This window comes from Hyaena hyaena, unplaced genomic scaffold, assembly GCF_003009895.1.
Source record: "Hyaena hyaena isolate Hyena2069 unplaced genomic scaffold, ASM300989v1 scaffold_105, whole genome shotgun sequence".
Lineage (NCBI taxonomy): Eukaryota > Metazoa > Chordata > Mammalia > Carnivora > Hyaenidae > Hyaena > Hyaena hyaena.
Window position 1 is genome coordinate 765000 of NW_024080737.1, and position 18260 is coordinate 783259.

Consider the following 18260-nt stretch of genomic DNA (forward strand, 5'->3'; position numbering starts at 1 on the left):
AAACTAAAATGACAATGCATTCCATACTCATTCTTCTCAGCTTGTCCCATTAGCAGATTTGATCAGAATATATATATTTGATAAAAACCTTTTACTCTTGTGGCTTATTTGGACATATCTCTAAATTCTTATGTATAGCTGGGTGGTAGGGAGCTGTACCCTACCATCCAGTGGTGATAAACAGATGAAATTGTGACAGCATTGTTCTAGAGAATGGTCAGGGACTGGTAGGCTTTGAACATTTCCTTTCTTAACTCTTCTGAAGATTGGAAAGGGAAAAAAATTCCTCTTCCCAATGGACTTGCCAGTAAAAGTCACCCTCATGAACTTTGATGTAGATTTCATGTTGGTTGAGAACAGCATATGGCAAAAGGAAGAAGGAGAGATAAAAGGGTAGGTGACCTGGAGTGGTCCTACTCCAGAGTGAATGGTGATTATTTTAATACTTATCTTGGTATATTGACTTACTAAAGACTTAAAGTTATATTAATTTCTATAACAGAGGTAGGGCAGGAATAATTGCCCTCTTCTTACATACCAGGAATCTAGTGCTTGTTAAGATATATGACTTGCCCAAAGTCATGACATTTGAATTTTTTTTATGTTTTTTTTTATTTATTTCTAGGAGAGAGAGAGAGAGAGAGAGAGAGAGAGAGAGACAGCGTGAGCAGGGGAGGGTCAGAGAGAGAGGGAGTCACAGACTGAAACAGGCTCCAGGCTCTGAGCTGGCAGTCAGCACAGAGCCCGATGCGGGGCTCGAACCTACAAACCACGAGATCATGACCTAAGCGAAAGTCGGACGCTTAACCGACTAAGCCACCCAGGCGCCCCAGTCATGACATTTGAAAGAACAAGAATATGATATCAGCTCATCAGACATCATAATTCAGGCTGCTTCCACCAAGTTGTTTGGCCTCCCTGGTTTGTGGAGGAATCCTTGTCCCACATGTTATTCTCTTGGGTTAGAATCTCCTTGTCCCAGTATTTTTCAGGTGAATTCCTACTAATTTTTTAAAAAACTCAGCTCAGATAGCCACTTCCTGGGGAAACCTATATTTTCCTAAGGCAATTAGTTAGCCACTCTCTCTCCCATGCTTTTTCAACACTCTTTCCATGCAGTAACATAGAGGCACATTGAATTTTACTATTTGTACCTGTTTATGTGTTTAACCTCTCCACTGGATTGTAAGCTTTGCAAGGTAGGGAGTGGATCTGGTTGATCTTCATGTCTCTACCATCAGACATATAGGGAAGGGAATTGTAAGGGGGGTAGACTGGTATCCATAAGTGGAAGAAATCTAGGGGGGAAGGTTCCCTAGATATGGAGATATTAGGAAATATTAGGCACTGCTCTGCCTAACCAATGCTGTTTAATAGGAATGTATGAGCCACATAGGCAATTTAAAATTTTCTAGTAACTAAATTAAAAAAAATTTAAAAACCAGATGAAATTAAATTTAATAAGTTTTATTTGATCCAGAATAGCATTTTAACATGTAGTCATAATCATGATAATATATAAAATAATGTAAAATAATTAATGATGGTTTACACTTTTTTAAACTAGGTCTTTGCAAATCAGTGTGCATTTTATACTTAAAGCTCATCTCAATTTGGCCAGCCACTTTCAAGTTTTCAATTGTCGCATATGGCCAGAAGTTGTTGTATTGGATAGCAGAGGTAGGGAGGAAAAGGAAAAAATCCAGTCACATGAATTAGATATGAATTCTGAGATTTTCTTTATAAACCCTGTTTTTTAGGCAATCAAATATTTACAAATTGCTTTTTGCCTCCTCTTTTTCTAGTTAAATGTACTGTTTGAACACACTTAAGTTTACCACCCATAATGGAGAGAGAATAGAAATTGATGAAAATGGAGATGTGACTGGGTACTATGATATTCTAAATTGGCAATTAGTTGATAATGGAGAGGTTGCCTTTGTGAAGGTTGGAGAATATATATTCACAAACTCTACATTTGAGCTCCTGATGAAAAAGAATGCAACAGTATTTTGGAATACTGAATCATTAAATGTTAGTTACTTGGACATCTTATTTTGTTTATATACACAACGAATTACATGTCTATATTGTTTCAGGCACTGTGGAATATCAGACATCGAGAGTTAGTTATTCCAGTCAATTTTTTCAAATATAATACAAGTATAATATTTGTACAAGTACAAATATACTTTTCAAGAATAGTGTATCTTTTCTATATACAGATTCTGGTCTTTTGTTTTTGGAACATTCTCTTGGACTGTAGTTTTAAATATTAGTTTTATCATTTGACTTTTCTTCAAGTACTCCAATCAAAGGGTATGATTTCCTTGGTCTGTCTTCTATTTTATCTGTTTTTCTCTCTGATAGTTTTTGCCTTTTTCTTTATTTCACTCTTATTCTTTTGGCTGTTTTCCAGCCTTTATTCAATGCCCCTTATTAAATTTTCACTCAAGTATATTTGTTTTTGAGTGCCTTGTAACTTTTATCTTAATTTCTTTTTTTTTTTTAATTTTTTAAAAAATGTTTTACTTATTTCTAGGAGAGAGAGAGAAACAGCGTGAGCAGGGGAGGGTCAGAGAGAGAGGGAGTCACAGACTGAAACAGGCTCCAGGCTCTGAGCTGGCAGTCAGCACAGAGCCCGACGCGGGGCCCAAACCCACGAACCCTGAGATCATGACCTAAGCGAAAGTCGGACGCTTAACCGACTAAGCCACCCAGGCGCCCCTTATCTTAATTTCTGAAATGGTATTATTTTGTCTTTAGTTTCTTTCCTGAACTAAAAAATAATTTTTTAAAATTTTTTCCAGTTTTGTGTTTATTTATATTTTTAAATTTTTAAATACCTAACTCAACATATTTTTGCGCAGCTCCAAGTGCTTTTTTGAGAATATTTAATTGTAGTGCTAGAACATTTATTTAAAATGCTATGGCACCTGGATGGCTCAGTTGGTTAAGCATCTGACTCTTGATCTTGGCTCAACCTAAGTCTTGATCTCAGTGTCCTGAGTTCAACCCTTACATTGGGCTCCACACTGGGCATGAGGACTTCTTAAAAAAATTAAAAAATAAAATGCCATTACATTATTTTTCTGGTTAATGATTATGCATGTATATGTGTTGATGGGAATTTAAATCTACGGGAATTTTTTTCTGCTGGAATGTTTTTATTTTTATTTTCTATTTTCTTCTTATAGTAAACTTACCTAAAGGCACAATTCTATTTTTGTTCATAGACAAAGATAGGAGTTTTGGTGTTTTACAAATCCCTATTTCAAAACTGTCGTCTTCTACTAGTAGAGTGAAGAGTAGTTCATTTAAGATAATGACATTTGTGGTAAGAGAAGGCTTAATGTTTCTCTTGGTTTTATGAGTCACTCTTGGTAGGATTCTTAATTTTCCCTTCTTCTTTCCCTTTCTACTGAATCTCAGAAAGGCACCTCTCCCTCTTCATATACCTTCTAGTCCCATAGAAGTGGTGCTGTCCTGAGATGGGCACCTTGAGTCTCACTTTCTGTAGCCAGTGCTGTCTCTACATGGTCTTGAACCTGTTTCAATGCCGACTGGGACATTGTCTTCCTAGGAGTGATTCGTTTGTTCTCCATCAGACTTAGATTCTCTGTTCCCCTTATTCTTCTCTGCATAGTTTCTTAAGATTCCATTCATTTTCCACATACCCAGAGATGAGTGAGGAACTCTAGAGATGGCCTTGCTGGGATTTAATAATGGCTATTTCTCTATATACAAGTACTTCAGAGTTCATAGTATTCTCAGGTTCTTTATACTAAAGTTGTAGTCATGTGTGGTTTTATTTTGTTTTGTTTTTAAAGTTTGTGTGGTGTTTTTGAGAGGATGTGTGGAAAAAGTCACAGTTTAGCACCTACCATTATCCTCTGGTCTTTCTCTCTCTTTTTGATGGTAGTTCTAGAGGGATTTAATTTCTGCATCCTTTTTTTTTCCTTATTTATTCTCAGGGCCAAACTGTGGAAGGGAGGACTTACAAACTCATAATATGATTTGGGCTAGGGAACACTAGCTACCAGTATAGTATGTGGATGTGTGCACATGTATCTCAGCAAGCTTTGATGTTCAACAAGCTTTGATGTATCATTGAATAAATCTTCTATCAAGAGATTATAGGAGAGACAGATGAGTTTCCAAAATACTGTCTTTAAAATTGTTCTGAGAGGTAGTAAACATAAAGTTTGAGGGTTAAATGCATTATCTTTGGATGTAATGTTTACTGTACATAAACACTGTTATATTCCTTATATTTCCCATTATTATTATTTATTGATTGTGAATTATTGTTGTTTATGTCATTGTTTATTTTATTATTATAATTCTTAAAAATTTTTTAATGTTTTATTTATTTCTGAGAGAGGGAGAGAGACATCATGAGCAGGGGAAGGTCAGAGAGAGAGGGAGATACAGAATCCTAAGACAGTCTCCAGACTCTGAGCTAGCTGTCAGCACAGAGCCCAACATGGGGCTCGAACCCATGAACCGTGAGATCATGACTTGAGCTGAAGTCTGACCCTTAACCAACTGAGCCACCCAGGTGCCCCTATTATTATATTCTTTTTTCTCTTCTTCCTATAGCAACAGGAGGTCTTTGATATGCAGGACTGAGAAGCAGTTGGTGAGCTAGAGACTGGGTCCTCTGGGTACACTAGGGAAAGACAGCCCCTGAAGTAATGGAGAAAAATAGGGGAAACCTTGTCACTTACCAGAAGAAACCCCGTGACTTCCAGATAGCTGAACTTTTTACCCTTCATGAAATATTAGTTCTAGGAAAGCAGGACTACGGCCTTTGATATTCCAGTTCAGTGTTTACTACAGGGTGACCTGCTACGTCACAGTAAAATGATCAGGTGGCTGAAAAGCACTGACAATTTAATCTTCCATGTGGATCTCAGAATGAAAGGATCCAGCAGGAGTCAAAGAGCGGAAAATGGGAGTCTGTGCAGCCAGCGTTTTTTCTTTAACAGTGCAGACTTATTTCAGGGTGCAGGGTCTGTTTTCATCTTGTTTCTTGTTCATGTATCTTCTCTCTTCTTGTGTGGCCCTTTAAAAGTTCTTTTTGATTTTTATTTAGTTTTGAGAAAGAGAGAGACAGAGAGACAGAGCATGAGCAGGGGAGGGGCAGAGAGGTTGACACAGAATCCAAAGCAGGCTCCAGGTTCTGAGCTGTCAGCACAGAGCTCAAGGCCGGACTTGAACTCACGAGCCCTGAGATCATGACCTGAGCTGAAGTCAGAGGCTTAACCGACTGAGCCACCCAGGTGCCCCTGGTGTGGCCCTTTAGACCTGAGATGTGATATACCCAAACAGTCTTCCAAATCCTGCTGGGAAAATATCTAAGAATAAAATAACAAAGAAATTAAGATTTCTGAGCTCCTGTCCTATGCCAGACACCTAGAAGATCTTTTTTTTTTTTAAATCTCTCTTTTCATCTCTTTTTATTCTTTTTTTGCTCTCTGCTTTTCATGGGTGGCAGTAAACATTTATAAACTCCTACATACTCACAGAAGCACACACACCTACACACACATCCCTCCCTTTCTTGGCCCATCCTTAGGCAGCACTCAAACATTATGACAGGGTATAAAACGAAAATCTTATCAGTGTGTGCCACCGGAAGGGCCACAGCTCTCTTCTGTATTTTATTTCTTTGACCTAGAGCTGTACAGTCCAAATAAGTAGCCCACATTCACATGTAGCTTATACGATTTAAATTAATTAAACTTAAATAAAATTAAAAATTCAGTTCCTTAGTCACATTGGCCACATTTCAAGTGTTCAAGAGCCACCTGTGGCTAGGAGTACAGTACTAGACATAAAACACTTCTACTGCCTTAGGCCTAGAGTATAAACTATCTTCTGTAGTCTAGAGCTCTCTCCCTCAATGAAGTCTGAGGCTTTTCACTTTGTATTCCTACTGCTAGGCATATAGCAGGTACTTAATATAATTATTTTGCATGAAAAAAGAGTTGTTACTGCTTGTATAGGTTCATAGAATCCTCATTTTAGTAAAATTTAATGGAAGAATAATAAAATGTAGTAGTTGATTTTTAGTTAATAATGTTTCACTAGAAAATAATAATCTTATTTTTTTTCTTATTAAAATTGGGGTCATATTTGGATACTGAAATTGGTTCAAATGACTTCGATACGAATTTACTAAGCATCTACTATGAGCCCACCTCTTGTTAAGCACTGCAAAAAACCACTGCCCTGAATGCCAGTCCAGGATGGCAACATAGGAGGACCCTGACCTCACCTCCTCCATGGACACACCAAATCTACATCTGCTTATAGAGCAGTTCCTCCTGAAGAGGAACGGGGCGGGGGGGGGGGGGGGGGGGGGGGGGGGGGGGGGGGGGGGATGGGGCGATTGAACAGCTTCTGCACAACAAAAGATAGAGGCCACACTGAGAACACAGGAGAGATGGAGACTCGGTAACAAAGGGAACCCCCGCCCCAACACTGGAAGCTGCAAGGAGGAGGGATAGTACCCTGAGATGACCTCAGGCAGGGTTGTCTGCCCAAGGGCACATAGAAAAAAAAGCTGAGATTTAAAAGAGCAACTAGGGAATATGAAGGGACGAGCCCTAGAACCCTGTCTAAAGGTGGGGAGCTGCTGGAGCTCTCTCTGAACTGGAGGGGCTAGTGAGTGCGGGGGTTTATGTTTCCTCTCCACCTTGAGAGTGTGAACAGGAACAGGATCTGTGCACCCTACTGGCCTGCTGCCTCAGTGTTTCCTGGGCCCACACCAGCTCCAGCCACCCCACAAGGAGGACATAGGTCAGTGCCCACCAGGACATCCCTAGTCAGTGCTCACGATGGCTCCAGCACTCAGACCAAGATGACGCAGGAACACAGCACCCTAGAACACTCCAGGCCCAAGTCATTTCAGCTCCAGATGGCTTGCTAGGGTACCCCTGGTACAGTGCTGTCTGAGATCTCCTGGCTATGCCTGCCTTAGCTCCAGCTACCCTGCCAAAGTGCCCCCTGTGCAGAGTGGCTTGGGAATGCCTGGTGTGTGCCTGCCTCCATTCTAGCCATCCAACCAGGGGGCCCCTGCATGGGGCCCCCTGGGACCTCCCAGCCCACACTCCTCCAGCTGCCTCACCAGGGCAAACCCTGTGCTCAGCACCCTAGGGCACCCTGGCTTATCCCCACTTCAGCTGGAGCTGTCCTGCCAAGGCACCCTCTCTGTGGAGAGTGCCAGGACCACCCCAGTCCCAGAACCCACTTCAGCTCTGGCCATCTTAGCAGGGCGGCTCCATTACAGGTAACTCCATTACAGAGTACTCTGGGAGCCCCAGCCCACACCAGACACAGCTCTGGCGAGCCAGCCAAAGTCACGAGGCACAGCCTACACAGGGGACAACCAGGCATAAGACTATTCCTTCAAGTGTAGGAGAAGTGGCAGTTTTGCCTAATGTATATAAACAAACATAGAAAGTTAAGCAAAATCGGGAGACAAGAATATGCCTCAAATGAAAGAACAAGAGAAAACCTCAGAAGAAGAACTAAATGAAATTAAGCAATATGCCTGATGAAGAGTTTAAAGTAATGATCATAAAGGTGCTCATGGGATTGAGAGAAAAGTGGAAGAACTCTCTTTAACAAAGAGATAGAAAATGTAAAAAAAGAACCAGTCAGAGTTGAAGAATATAATAACTGAAATGAAAAATACACTAAAGGGAATCAAGAGTAGATTAGAAGATGTAGAAGAACAGATCAGACATCTGGAAAAGAAGGTAAGGGAAAGCACCCCAGCAAAACAGCAAAATTAAAAAAGTATTAAAATTAAAAAAAAATATTTATGTATTTTTGAGAGAAAGAGAGACAGAGTGTGAGGGGGGAGGGGCAGAGAGAGAGGGAGACACAGAATCTGAAGCAGCCTTCAGGCTCTGAGCTGTCAGCACAGAGCCTGATGCTGGGCTTGAACCCATGAACTGTGAGATCATGACCTGACCTACAGTTGTATGCTTAACCAACCTAGCCACCCTGATGCTCCAGAAAAAAGTGTTTAGAAAAAGGAAGATAGGTGAAGAGATCTCTTGTAAAAATCTTCAACAAAATATTAGCAAACCATAGTCAACAATGCATTAAAAAGATCATTCACCACAATCAAGTGAGATTTATTCTGGGGATGGAAGGATAGTTCAATATTCACAAATCATTCAACACGATACACCATATAAACAAAATGAAGGATAAAAATCATATGATCATGTCAATGGATGCAGAAACAGATTTGGCAAAGTGTAACATTTGTCATGACAAAAACTCTCAACAAAGTTGGTTTAGAGGGAACATACCTTAATATAATAAATACCATATATGAAAAACACCTCAGCTAACATTATACTCAGTGGTGAAAAACTGAGAGCTTTTCCTCTAAGGTCAGGAGCAAGACAAGAACGTCCATGCTTACTACTTTTAGTCAAAATAGTGGGATTTCTAGCCACAACAATCAGAAAAGAAAAAGAAATAAAAGCATATGAATTGGTAAGAAAGAAGTTCAACTGTTATGATTTGCAGATGATCTGATACTAATCACAGAAACCCCTGAAGACGCCACCGAAAAACTATTGGAAGTAACAAATGAATTTGCTGAAATTACAGGATACAAAATCAATACACAGAAATTGGTTGTGTTTATAAACACTAGTAACAAAGCAGAAAGAGGAATTCAGAAAATAGTCCCATTTACAACTGAACCAAAAAGAATTAAATACCTAGGAATAAACTTGATCAAGGACATGAAAAACCTAGACTCTGAAAACTATAAAACATTGATAAAAAAAAATTGAAGACAGCTTAACAAATAGAAATATATTCCATGCTCATGGGTTGGAAGAATTGATATTATTAAAATGTCTATAATACCCAAAGGAATCTACAGATTCAATGCAATCCCTATTAAATACCAGCCACATTTTTCTTAGAACTAAAACAAATAATACTAAAATTTGTATGGAACCACAAAAGAGCCTGAATAGTCAAAGCAATCTTGAGAAAGAAGAACAAAGCTGGAGGTATAATGAAATTTCAAGATATACTACAGAGCTGTAGTAATCAAAACAGCATGGTATTAGCACAAAAATAGACACATGGAATCAATAGCACAGAATAGAGAGCCCAGAAATAAACCCGTGCTTATCGACAACAAAGGAGGCAAGCGTATACAATGGAGAAAATACAGTTTCTTCAATAAATGGTACTATGAAAACTGGACATGCAAAAGAATGAAACTGGACCACTTTCTTATACCATACACAAAAATAAACTCAAAATGGATTAAAGACCTAATTATGAGACATGAAACCATAAAATCCTAAAAGAAAACTTAGGCAATAATTTCTTTGACATCAGCCTTAGTAACACTTTACTAGATATGTCTTCTCAGACAAGGGAAACGAGCAATAAATAAATAAATAAATAAATAAATAAATAAATAAATAAAAGCTTTTGCACAACAAAGGGACCCATTAACACAATGAAAAGTCAACACAGTGAATGGGAAAAGATATTGCAAATGACATATCTGATAAGGGCCTAGGGTCCAAAATATGTAAATAATTTATACAACTTTTACACCATAAAACAAATAATCCAACTAAAAAAATGGGCAAAGGACCTAAATATTTTTTTCAAAAAAAAGAGACATACAGATGGCAAACAAACACATGAAAAGATGCTCAAAGTTACTCATCATCAGGGAAATGCAAATGAAAACTGTGGTGAGATATTGCCTTATATCTATCAGAATGGTTACAATAAAAATATTAAGAAATAATAAGTGTTGGCAAGCATGTGAAGAAAAAGGAACACTTGTGTACTGTTGTGTACTATTGGTGGGAATGTAAGTTGGTGCAGCCACTGTGGAGAACAGTACTGATTTTCCTAAAAAAATTAAATAGAAATACCATATGATCCAATAATTCTGTTATTGGGTGTTTACCCAAAGGAAATAAAAACAAAAACACCAATTCAAAAAGATGTATGCTCCTCTATGTTTATTGCAGAATTATTTACAATAGTCAAGATATGGAAGCAATGCAAGTGTCCATCCATGGATGAAGAAGAAGTGGTGTGTATATGTATATAATGGAATATTACTCAGACATAAAAAAGAATGAGATCTTGCCATTTGCAATAACATAGATGGACCTAGAAAGTGTTATTCTAGGTGAAATAAGCTAGAGAGAGAAAGGCAAACAAACTGATGATTGCTAGAGAGAAGAGGAGTGAGGAGAATAGATGAAACAAGTGAAGGGGGGTGGGAGGTACAGGCTTCCAGTTATGGAATGAATATGTCATGGGGAATGAAAGAGCATAGGCAATATAGTCAATGGTACTATAATAGTGTATGGTGGCAGATGGTAGCTATACTTGTGGTGGGCATAGGGTGACATACAGACTTGTGGAATCACTATGTTGTACGTCTGAAACTAACATAACATTGTCAGCTATACTTTAAAAAAGAAAAAAAAATGTGGGATCAAAGCAGGAGTTCTCCCTGGTCAAAAATTGGATAATTTGAGCATCAAGAAAGAAAAGAAATGCAGTAAAATAAAACACATTTTTAAATCCTTAAGTTCATAATGATATTCTCCTCCTTCCAAAATTGATCAGCTTTGGAGGATTCTTTGGAACTAACCTGTTATTTCACAAACTACTAAATAAAGGGAAAGAAATACAAAACAAAAGCAAACACACACACACACACACACACACACAACCTCAAAATACTGCCTTCACAGCACCTACAATAAAATCAATTAATTAACTGAGCCAATATTTATTGAGCACAATATTATAGATGCTAGACACTATCTTAAGAACTGGGGATACATCACTATACAAAACAGAACAAATCTCTACTAACAGAACTAACATTTCAGTGGGAGGAAATAGGCAATAAACAAGAAATACCCCTATGTTATCTTAAAGGATGATGGTGCTGTAAAGAAAAAGTTGTAAGGATTAAGATAGGGAATGATGGAGGAGGGGATATAATTTCACATTATATGGTCAGGGAAGGACTCACTGAGGTGACATTTGAATAAAAACTTAAAGGGAAGTGAATCCATGCATTATCTAGGGGAGGAGAATTTTGGGCAGAGGAAATGGCAACTTCTAGGCCCTGAGGTAGGGGCATTGTTGGCATTTTGTAGAAATTGCAAAGAGGTCACTGTGGCTAGAAGAAGGGAGGGAGGAGAATAATGGGAGATGAGGAACAGAGGCGAGAGAGTAGATCACATAGGGTCTTATTGGCTACATCAGGACTTTGGCTTTAACACTGAGTGAAAAGGGGGAGCCACAGAAGAGTCTTGAGAGAGGAGAGTAATGGTCTCATTTAGGGTTAAAAAAATTATCTGCCATGTTGCAGATAGGCTGAAGGAGTGGGCTGGGGTGAATAAGAGTAGAAAAAGGTAAACAATTAGAAGACCAATAAAATAATCCAAAATAATGCGGGTGCTGGAACAAAGATAGATGTGATGGAAGTGGCACATAATAGTCACATTCTGGATGTCTTACTGGACTTGGAAGTGTCTGCATCAAATAACTAGTGGACAGTATCAGATATGACTTAACTCATGATGGAAAACTGAATCTGGAGGTTGGTGAGCAGATGGAGCTGAGTAAAGGGGAGGATATATATATGCAAGTAATACAAGATGAAGTTGGAAGTTATGGATGAGAATGTTGGTGTCAGTGACAGAAATGGGAAATTTGGGAAGAGGAATAGGGTTAATGGGGATCGTTTTGGACATGTTGAATTGGAGTTGATGGTAGAAATGCAAAGTAGGGATATGTTGGAAGTTTCGGATATGGAATTAGAAGTCAGGTGGGATATGCTGGTAGAAATCAAGATTTGGGAGTTCTTATATAGAACTGATGGTTGAAAAAAAAGAGTGAATGAGCTGCTTTATATCAAGAAATAAAAGCAGAGGATTAAGGAACAAACCTAAGAAAATGCCCACAGTGATGAGGAAGGTGGAGGATGTAGAGCTGAAAAAATAAATATAAGGCCTAATGGAAGCCAAGAGAGTCTGCATCTCAAGGAAAGGTTGATCGAGGGTGCCAGATAGTGAAGAGAAACAACAGAGAATGTAGCTAGAGGAAAAGCTAGCAGACACGCCAAGAAACATTTTAATGTTTTACTTATTTCGAGAGAAAGAGAGACAGTGTGAGCAGGGGAGGGTCAGAGAGAAAGAGAGGGAGACACAGAATCTGAAACAGGCTTCAGACTCTGAGCTGGCTGTCAGGACAGAGCCCAGCACGGGGCTCGAACCCATGAACCGTGAGATCATGACCTGAGCCGAAGTCGGGCGCTTAACCGACTGGGCCACCCAGACGCCCCTGATGATTTTCAAAGAAAGGTATATAAAGAGCTCTTTTCAGAAGACTAGGTCAGGAGAGAGGAAATCCAGTTCATTCAGTGGTCACACACACATACACACACCTTGTAAGAAGCCTATCTATTGTGGATAACAATACATATTTCAGTAATATTACTGTACCATATCTGATCTCAGAGATGTTTAATATTTTTATTGTTATCTAATTCATATTTCACCTGCAAAACCCAACATAGGAAGATTCTGGTTTCCAGAATAAATATAAATATGATTATTCACTTTTCAAAATAAATCTTTCCTTAATGGAAACAACATTTTATCTCCCTTTTACATAGGAAGCTTTTCATTTACATTAAGATATAGACTGATTTATAAACACTGCATTTGTACCGGGTTTGAAGGTGTATATCCATGTAGAATATAAAGGGAGACCTGCATTTGCCATTGAGCTTTCTAAACTCCCTTTTGTGAGAAAATATTCCAGTGTTATGCCTTGTCCATGTTTCCTTTTCTGCCCTGCCAATTTTTCCCATGGAAAAGATCTTTTGTTTTTCTTTTCTACTGACCCTCTTTAACTTACAGACTATGTTGGGATGGCCTTGTGAGAAGAAATCTTTTTCAGGCTCTCCAGATAATTCTTGGGGTCACAGGCTCCCCACAAGCAGAAACAGTTTTGGCAAATTGTCCCTTCCCCAGACTATCATGGGCATGAAGGCTGGTCTGAGGCCCCAAAGTTGGAAAGAGCTAGCTTTAAGGTGAATCTGACTTTCTAGAATCAACCATAAGATTGACTTTTAGCAAAATTCCTCTCTAGACTCTCCAGGTGTCATTCATTCTCTTTGGCATTCTTGCCTAGCTATCCTGGGTTTCCTGAGATATCACAAAGCCAATAGAAATCCAAACATGAACTCCTTGTTTTTGTTTTTGTGTTTTTTATTTTTTCCAGTGGAGACAAAAGGTTTTGTTATATGCATTGATTGAATTTGTCTTTGCTGGTTTCCCCACTCAGTGTGTATTGATCTATGTCATCCTGCGACCCGGAAGGAGATTCGTCAAGGGGAACCAATATGTTGCTTTGACTGCATCCCATGTGCTGATGGACATGTGTCACGGGAACCAGGTAGAGATGATCATATTTTTCATTGATATTGAAATACAATTAGAGTAAGCACGCTTTGGTAAAGAGGAGTTTAGGAGCTATCTTTATAAATACGTGTAAACAACTTGTAACAAAAATCATTACAATCCTTTGAACTGTTGGATATTCTGTGCAGTGTGAAAAAAACCCATAATGTTGGGTTTCAGTTCTGAAGCTGCTACTGTTGGGAATTTAACAGAAAGGATTTAACAGAAGAAAATTTTTAAAAATGAAATGTGAAATGTGAATAAATGGCTTCATAAAAAGTACTTAACATTATCTCAATTTCTAAAATACATTAACTATTATTTATGTAAAAAAATTGTGAATAATTGGAAAAATAGGTGAATTACAGTTCTGTGTTCTACTGAATTATCTCAGTTTGGAACTATAAGACCTAGAATTCCATCCCCAAAGACAATGGAATTAAGGCCATAATTACTCAAGGTTTGTAAGATGAATTTTACAGATGAATTCTTTAACTAGTGCTCCATGAATTCTTTTCCACAACCTGCTGAATTTCTGCTCTTCATGCCAGGATTTTGGCTGGGTTTGGTTGCTTAGCTTTATGAAGCATCTTGGAGTAGGTATACTTTTATCTCTGCTTATCTCTATCTTTAAAGATAACTCAAAAGCTGTACTTATCCTTTGCCCAAAGGCCCTCCATAACAATTTATTTCAAGAATTTTTAAAAATGTAAAAATTCCCCAAATAGAAAATAAGCACAGTGTAACCTGAACAACTCCCTGAACCTCACATGACTCAGTCTCTGAAGAGTTTTAGCAAGAGAAGTCTAGTCCAGCAGTGAGAAGTAGTTAAAAGGGAATTCCAATCATCACCTGTACATTAGAAAGAACATTGAAGTGATCCATTTGATAATTTACTATGAATTCATCTCAAATACCTTTTTCTACATTGTAACACACTCCTATGGAACTTTGTCAACACAGTTGTTTTTGGTTTTGTTTCCTTTCTTTAAAAAAAAACTGTTTTAAATGCTTGTTGATTTACTTGTGTGTGAGAGAGCGTGAGAAGAGCTGGGGAGGGGCAGAGAGAGAGGGAGACACAGAGTTTGAAGCAGGCTCTAGGCTCTGAGCTGTCAGCAAAGAGCCCAAAACAGGGCTCAAACCCACAAACTGTGGGATCGTGACCTGAGCCAAAGTCAGAATCTTAACTGACTGAGTTTCCCAGGGACTGTTGTTTCCCTTCTTATTCTCAGTCCTTCATGCTTGTTCTCTGGAATCAGCCTCTGGAGGGTAGGGAGGGGAAAGCTGAAGGAACAAAGACAAGATTCCCTTCATTAGGTGGCAGTAATGTTGAATGGAAGACTGAAAACACTTGTATTTTAATCAACCTTCTCACAATTCTCTTGATTGTTTCACCTGAGTAGCTTTAATTTTCTCATCCATGGTAAGCCATTTGTGGATTCTCAGGTTTATGAGGATACACACCTCCCTTCTCAATGGGATAATGAGAAGAGAAAGAAAAGAGGCATCTTACTGGAAAAGGCCCATATAGGAAAGGCTGAAACCAAGAAGGCAGACCACCTTCCCACAACTAAAAATAATTCTCAATATGTAATATTGGTTGCACACTCTAAGACGATTGTATTGCTGTTTATTTCTTCTTCCTTCCTTTCTTTCTTTCTTTCTCCCTTTTTTTTCTTTCTTTTTTCCTGCCTGCCTGCCTGCCTGCCTGCCTTCCTTCCTTCCTTCCTTTTTCTTTCTAGATTTTGTATATTCTGTATAAAGGGATCTCAATGAGTCCTGCCCTAAGTCTTTGACTGCTCAGAATTAATCCTCTGTTCTTTATTCATTAGGGCAAAGGGAGTGTGAACAATGTGGTGACGATTATTGGTCAAATGCATAAAAGAGTGAGTGCATGCCAAAAGAGGTGGAATTCCTTGCTTACAATGAGGCCCTGGGATTCCTGCTTGCCATTCTCTCTATCTTTGGGGTGCTTGTGGTCTTGGCAGTCACAATTGTGTACGTGATACACAGGCATACTCCACTTGTGAACGCCAATGACTGGGAGCTGAGCTTTCTCATTCAGCTTTCTCTTGTCATCACACTGCCATCTTCCATGCTTTTCATTGGCAAGCTGAACAACTGGTCCTGCATGACCCGCCATGTCACTTTGGCAGTGAGTGGGCTTTTCTATTTGTCTGTCTTGCATTCTTGGAAAGACGATTTCACTGTTTTTAACCTGCAGAATTTCTATATCCAAAGCCCGACTCCTATCCATCCACTTCCTTTATCAAAAAATCATTGTGCTAATCTCTGTTCTAGTTGAGATCTTCATACTCATAGCCTACTTAGTATTGGAGCCTCCAAGAGTGTACAAGAGTGTACATAGAATCTTGAAATATAAAGATTATTCTGGAATGTGATGAAGGTTCTATAGAATTTTCCCAAATCTGTGTTTGGGATTGATGTCTTCCTGGCCTTGCTATGCTTTCTTACAACCTTTGTTGCTTGCCAGTTGCCAGATAATTACTATGAAAGAAAATGCTTAACCTTTGAGATTCTGGTCTTTTTCATCGTCTGCATCTCTTTTGTCCCTGCTTACCTGAGCACCAAAGGCAAATTCAAAGTAGCTGTGGAAATATTTGCAGTCTTGGCATTCAGCTGTGGTTTGTTGGGTTGTATATTTGCTCTCAAGTGTTTCATTATTCTGCTGAGGCCAATGAGGAATACTGATGAGATTGTTGGTGGAAGAGTCCCCACTATAAATAAGAGCACCCAACTGACTTCAGCTTCTGTGAGCAGTAGGCTTAATAATACCACAGTGTCAACTGTTCTGAATGACTAGGGTTTTGAGTTACATGTGTCCTTCAAAGCTGCAATGGTGACACGGTTCAATGTTCCCTCTCAGGTTGCTCCTGCAGCAGCTGCCTGATGCTCTGGGGTAATATTGAGGATTTGGGCTCTAGTAGTATGGTCCTAGCCTGAGATATGAAATCTCATACTTTAAGATACCATTAAGCATGAATTAGAATACCTGTTACTACTGAAACTATAAACCACTACATTCAAACATTTCATAATACTTTGGTATAAGGAATTGATACGAGAGGGTACAAATAATCTAAAATAATGGGTGAAAAAGTGGGCTCATAAATATGTTTCTTTTTATATCATGGGTGTCTGATCTAGAAATTTACATTAATCAAAGTCACCTTGTGGGGATCAACAGAGACATCTTGTTAATTCCTCTGTGGAATAGATAGATTTTCTGTATCTGAGGTAAGAATTACATGCAAAGCTCATAAACTTTCCTTTGGAGCAGGGCATTTGGTAAGAGAATTTATGTTTCAAAGGACTCTACAGCATACAGATGATATTGGAGGAACTGAGATGTGAACAAAGCTCAGGTCCTTCTTGAATTCATAATGGGAATAGACAAGTTTCTTCCAGAGGGAAGGCAAGACCTACTTCCTCCAGATTTTCGTAGATAATAGTAGTAAAATATTTGAGTTTCAAAACATTCTTCTGTTTATAAAATAAAAATGAGGGGAATTAAGATATCAGCAAAGCAGCTATTAAGTTGACTGTAAGTGAATACTCAATAGCAAAAAAAGCAAGTGTTTACCTAGAGCAGGTATTAGAATGCAAGATTTTTTAGTATAAATTAAATGCTGGATATTTACTCTTTGATCATCCAGAGTTAACTAAAATGTTATAAAATATTTTGAATCTTCTTCCAGCTATGAAACTTAAAAATGATCTACATATATTTATGTGCCTATGAATTAAATGTGTGGAAAAACAGAATTTGTAGAAATGCTGATAAACCAAGTACCCACGTGCATACTTGACTCTAGGAAACCAGTAGAATCCGAAACTCTCTTTTCAAAGGAAGTTATGAAGTCTTGTGAATATCTGTTAACCGAACTAGGTAGAGAGACTTATATAGGCTGTTGGAGCAGAAAATGAAACCATAATGACTAGTTTAGCAGGACAAGTCTGTCAGGAATATATTAATTTTTAAAGAAAGATGATTCCAGACCAGGTGAAGGGGATAAGACTCCTGTAATTTAAATAAGAAGTTTACACCACAGTTCAGCAAAGGCCAAAAGTGAGCTCATTTCGTGGAAGGCTAATGGTATCCCAGTGCTTTCTGGGTCAGCATCTATTCATCCACCCATCTCCCAAAACTTCTACAGTGCTTTGTATCATGGCCCTAGGACTCTTAGAGAAGAGCCTATATCATAGCGTGAAGAGTGGGGAGATTGCTCTCTTTGTCCCTGTACTTGACCAAGGAATGGACTTTGGGAAAGAGAGGGTGGTTTGTCAAGGGAAATGAGAATCGAGTCAATCTCTTGTTCAGTGATGCATGGACTTGAGTTTTCTCAATGATCCATCTTGGAATTTTTAAAAATGCTGAAAGAGGACTCAAATCTAGTGATTTGCCTTACTTTTATATTCAAAATATTTTAATCTCAAAGTAATCTTTTCTACTGAATATGTATCTAAAAAGGTAATTCCAGAAGGCCACTCAGGCAATATCAAAGACTTCATTATCTCCTTTCATACCAGGTGGTTCAGTAATACTGTCTTATTGGACTTGTGTTCTTTGCAATTATTTATTTTTCTGATCAGCAATATGTTTCGTATACTAGAGAGAATAAATGTTATTAAAAAACAAAGTATCTGGGTGCCTGGGTGGCTCAGTCATTTAAGCATCTGACTTTGGCTCAGGTCATGATCTCATGGTTTGTGAGTTCAAGCTCCACATGG

General features: G+C 38.5%; 1 pseudogene; it reads left to right on the forward strand.

Moving 5' to 3' along the window:
• LOC120234247 overlaps positions 1-16332 on the forward strand; it is a 30235-nt pseudogene extending 13903 nt beyond the window's left edge.
• Positions 16333-18260: the final 1928 nt, after the last annotated feature.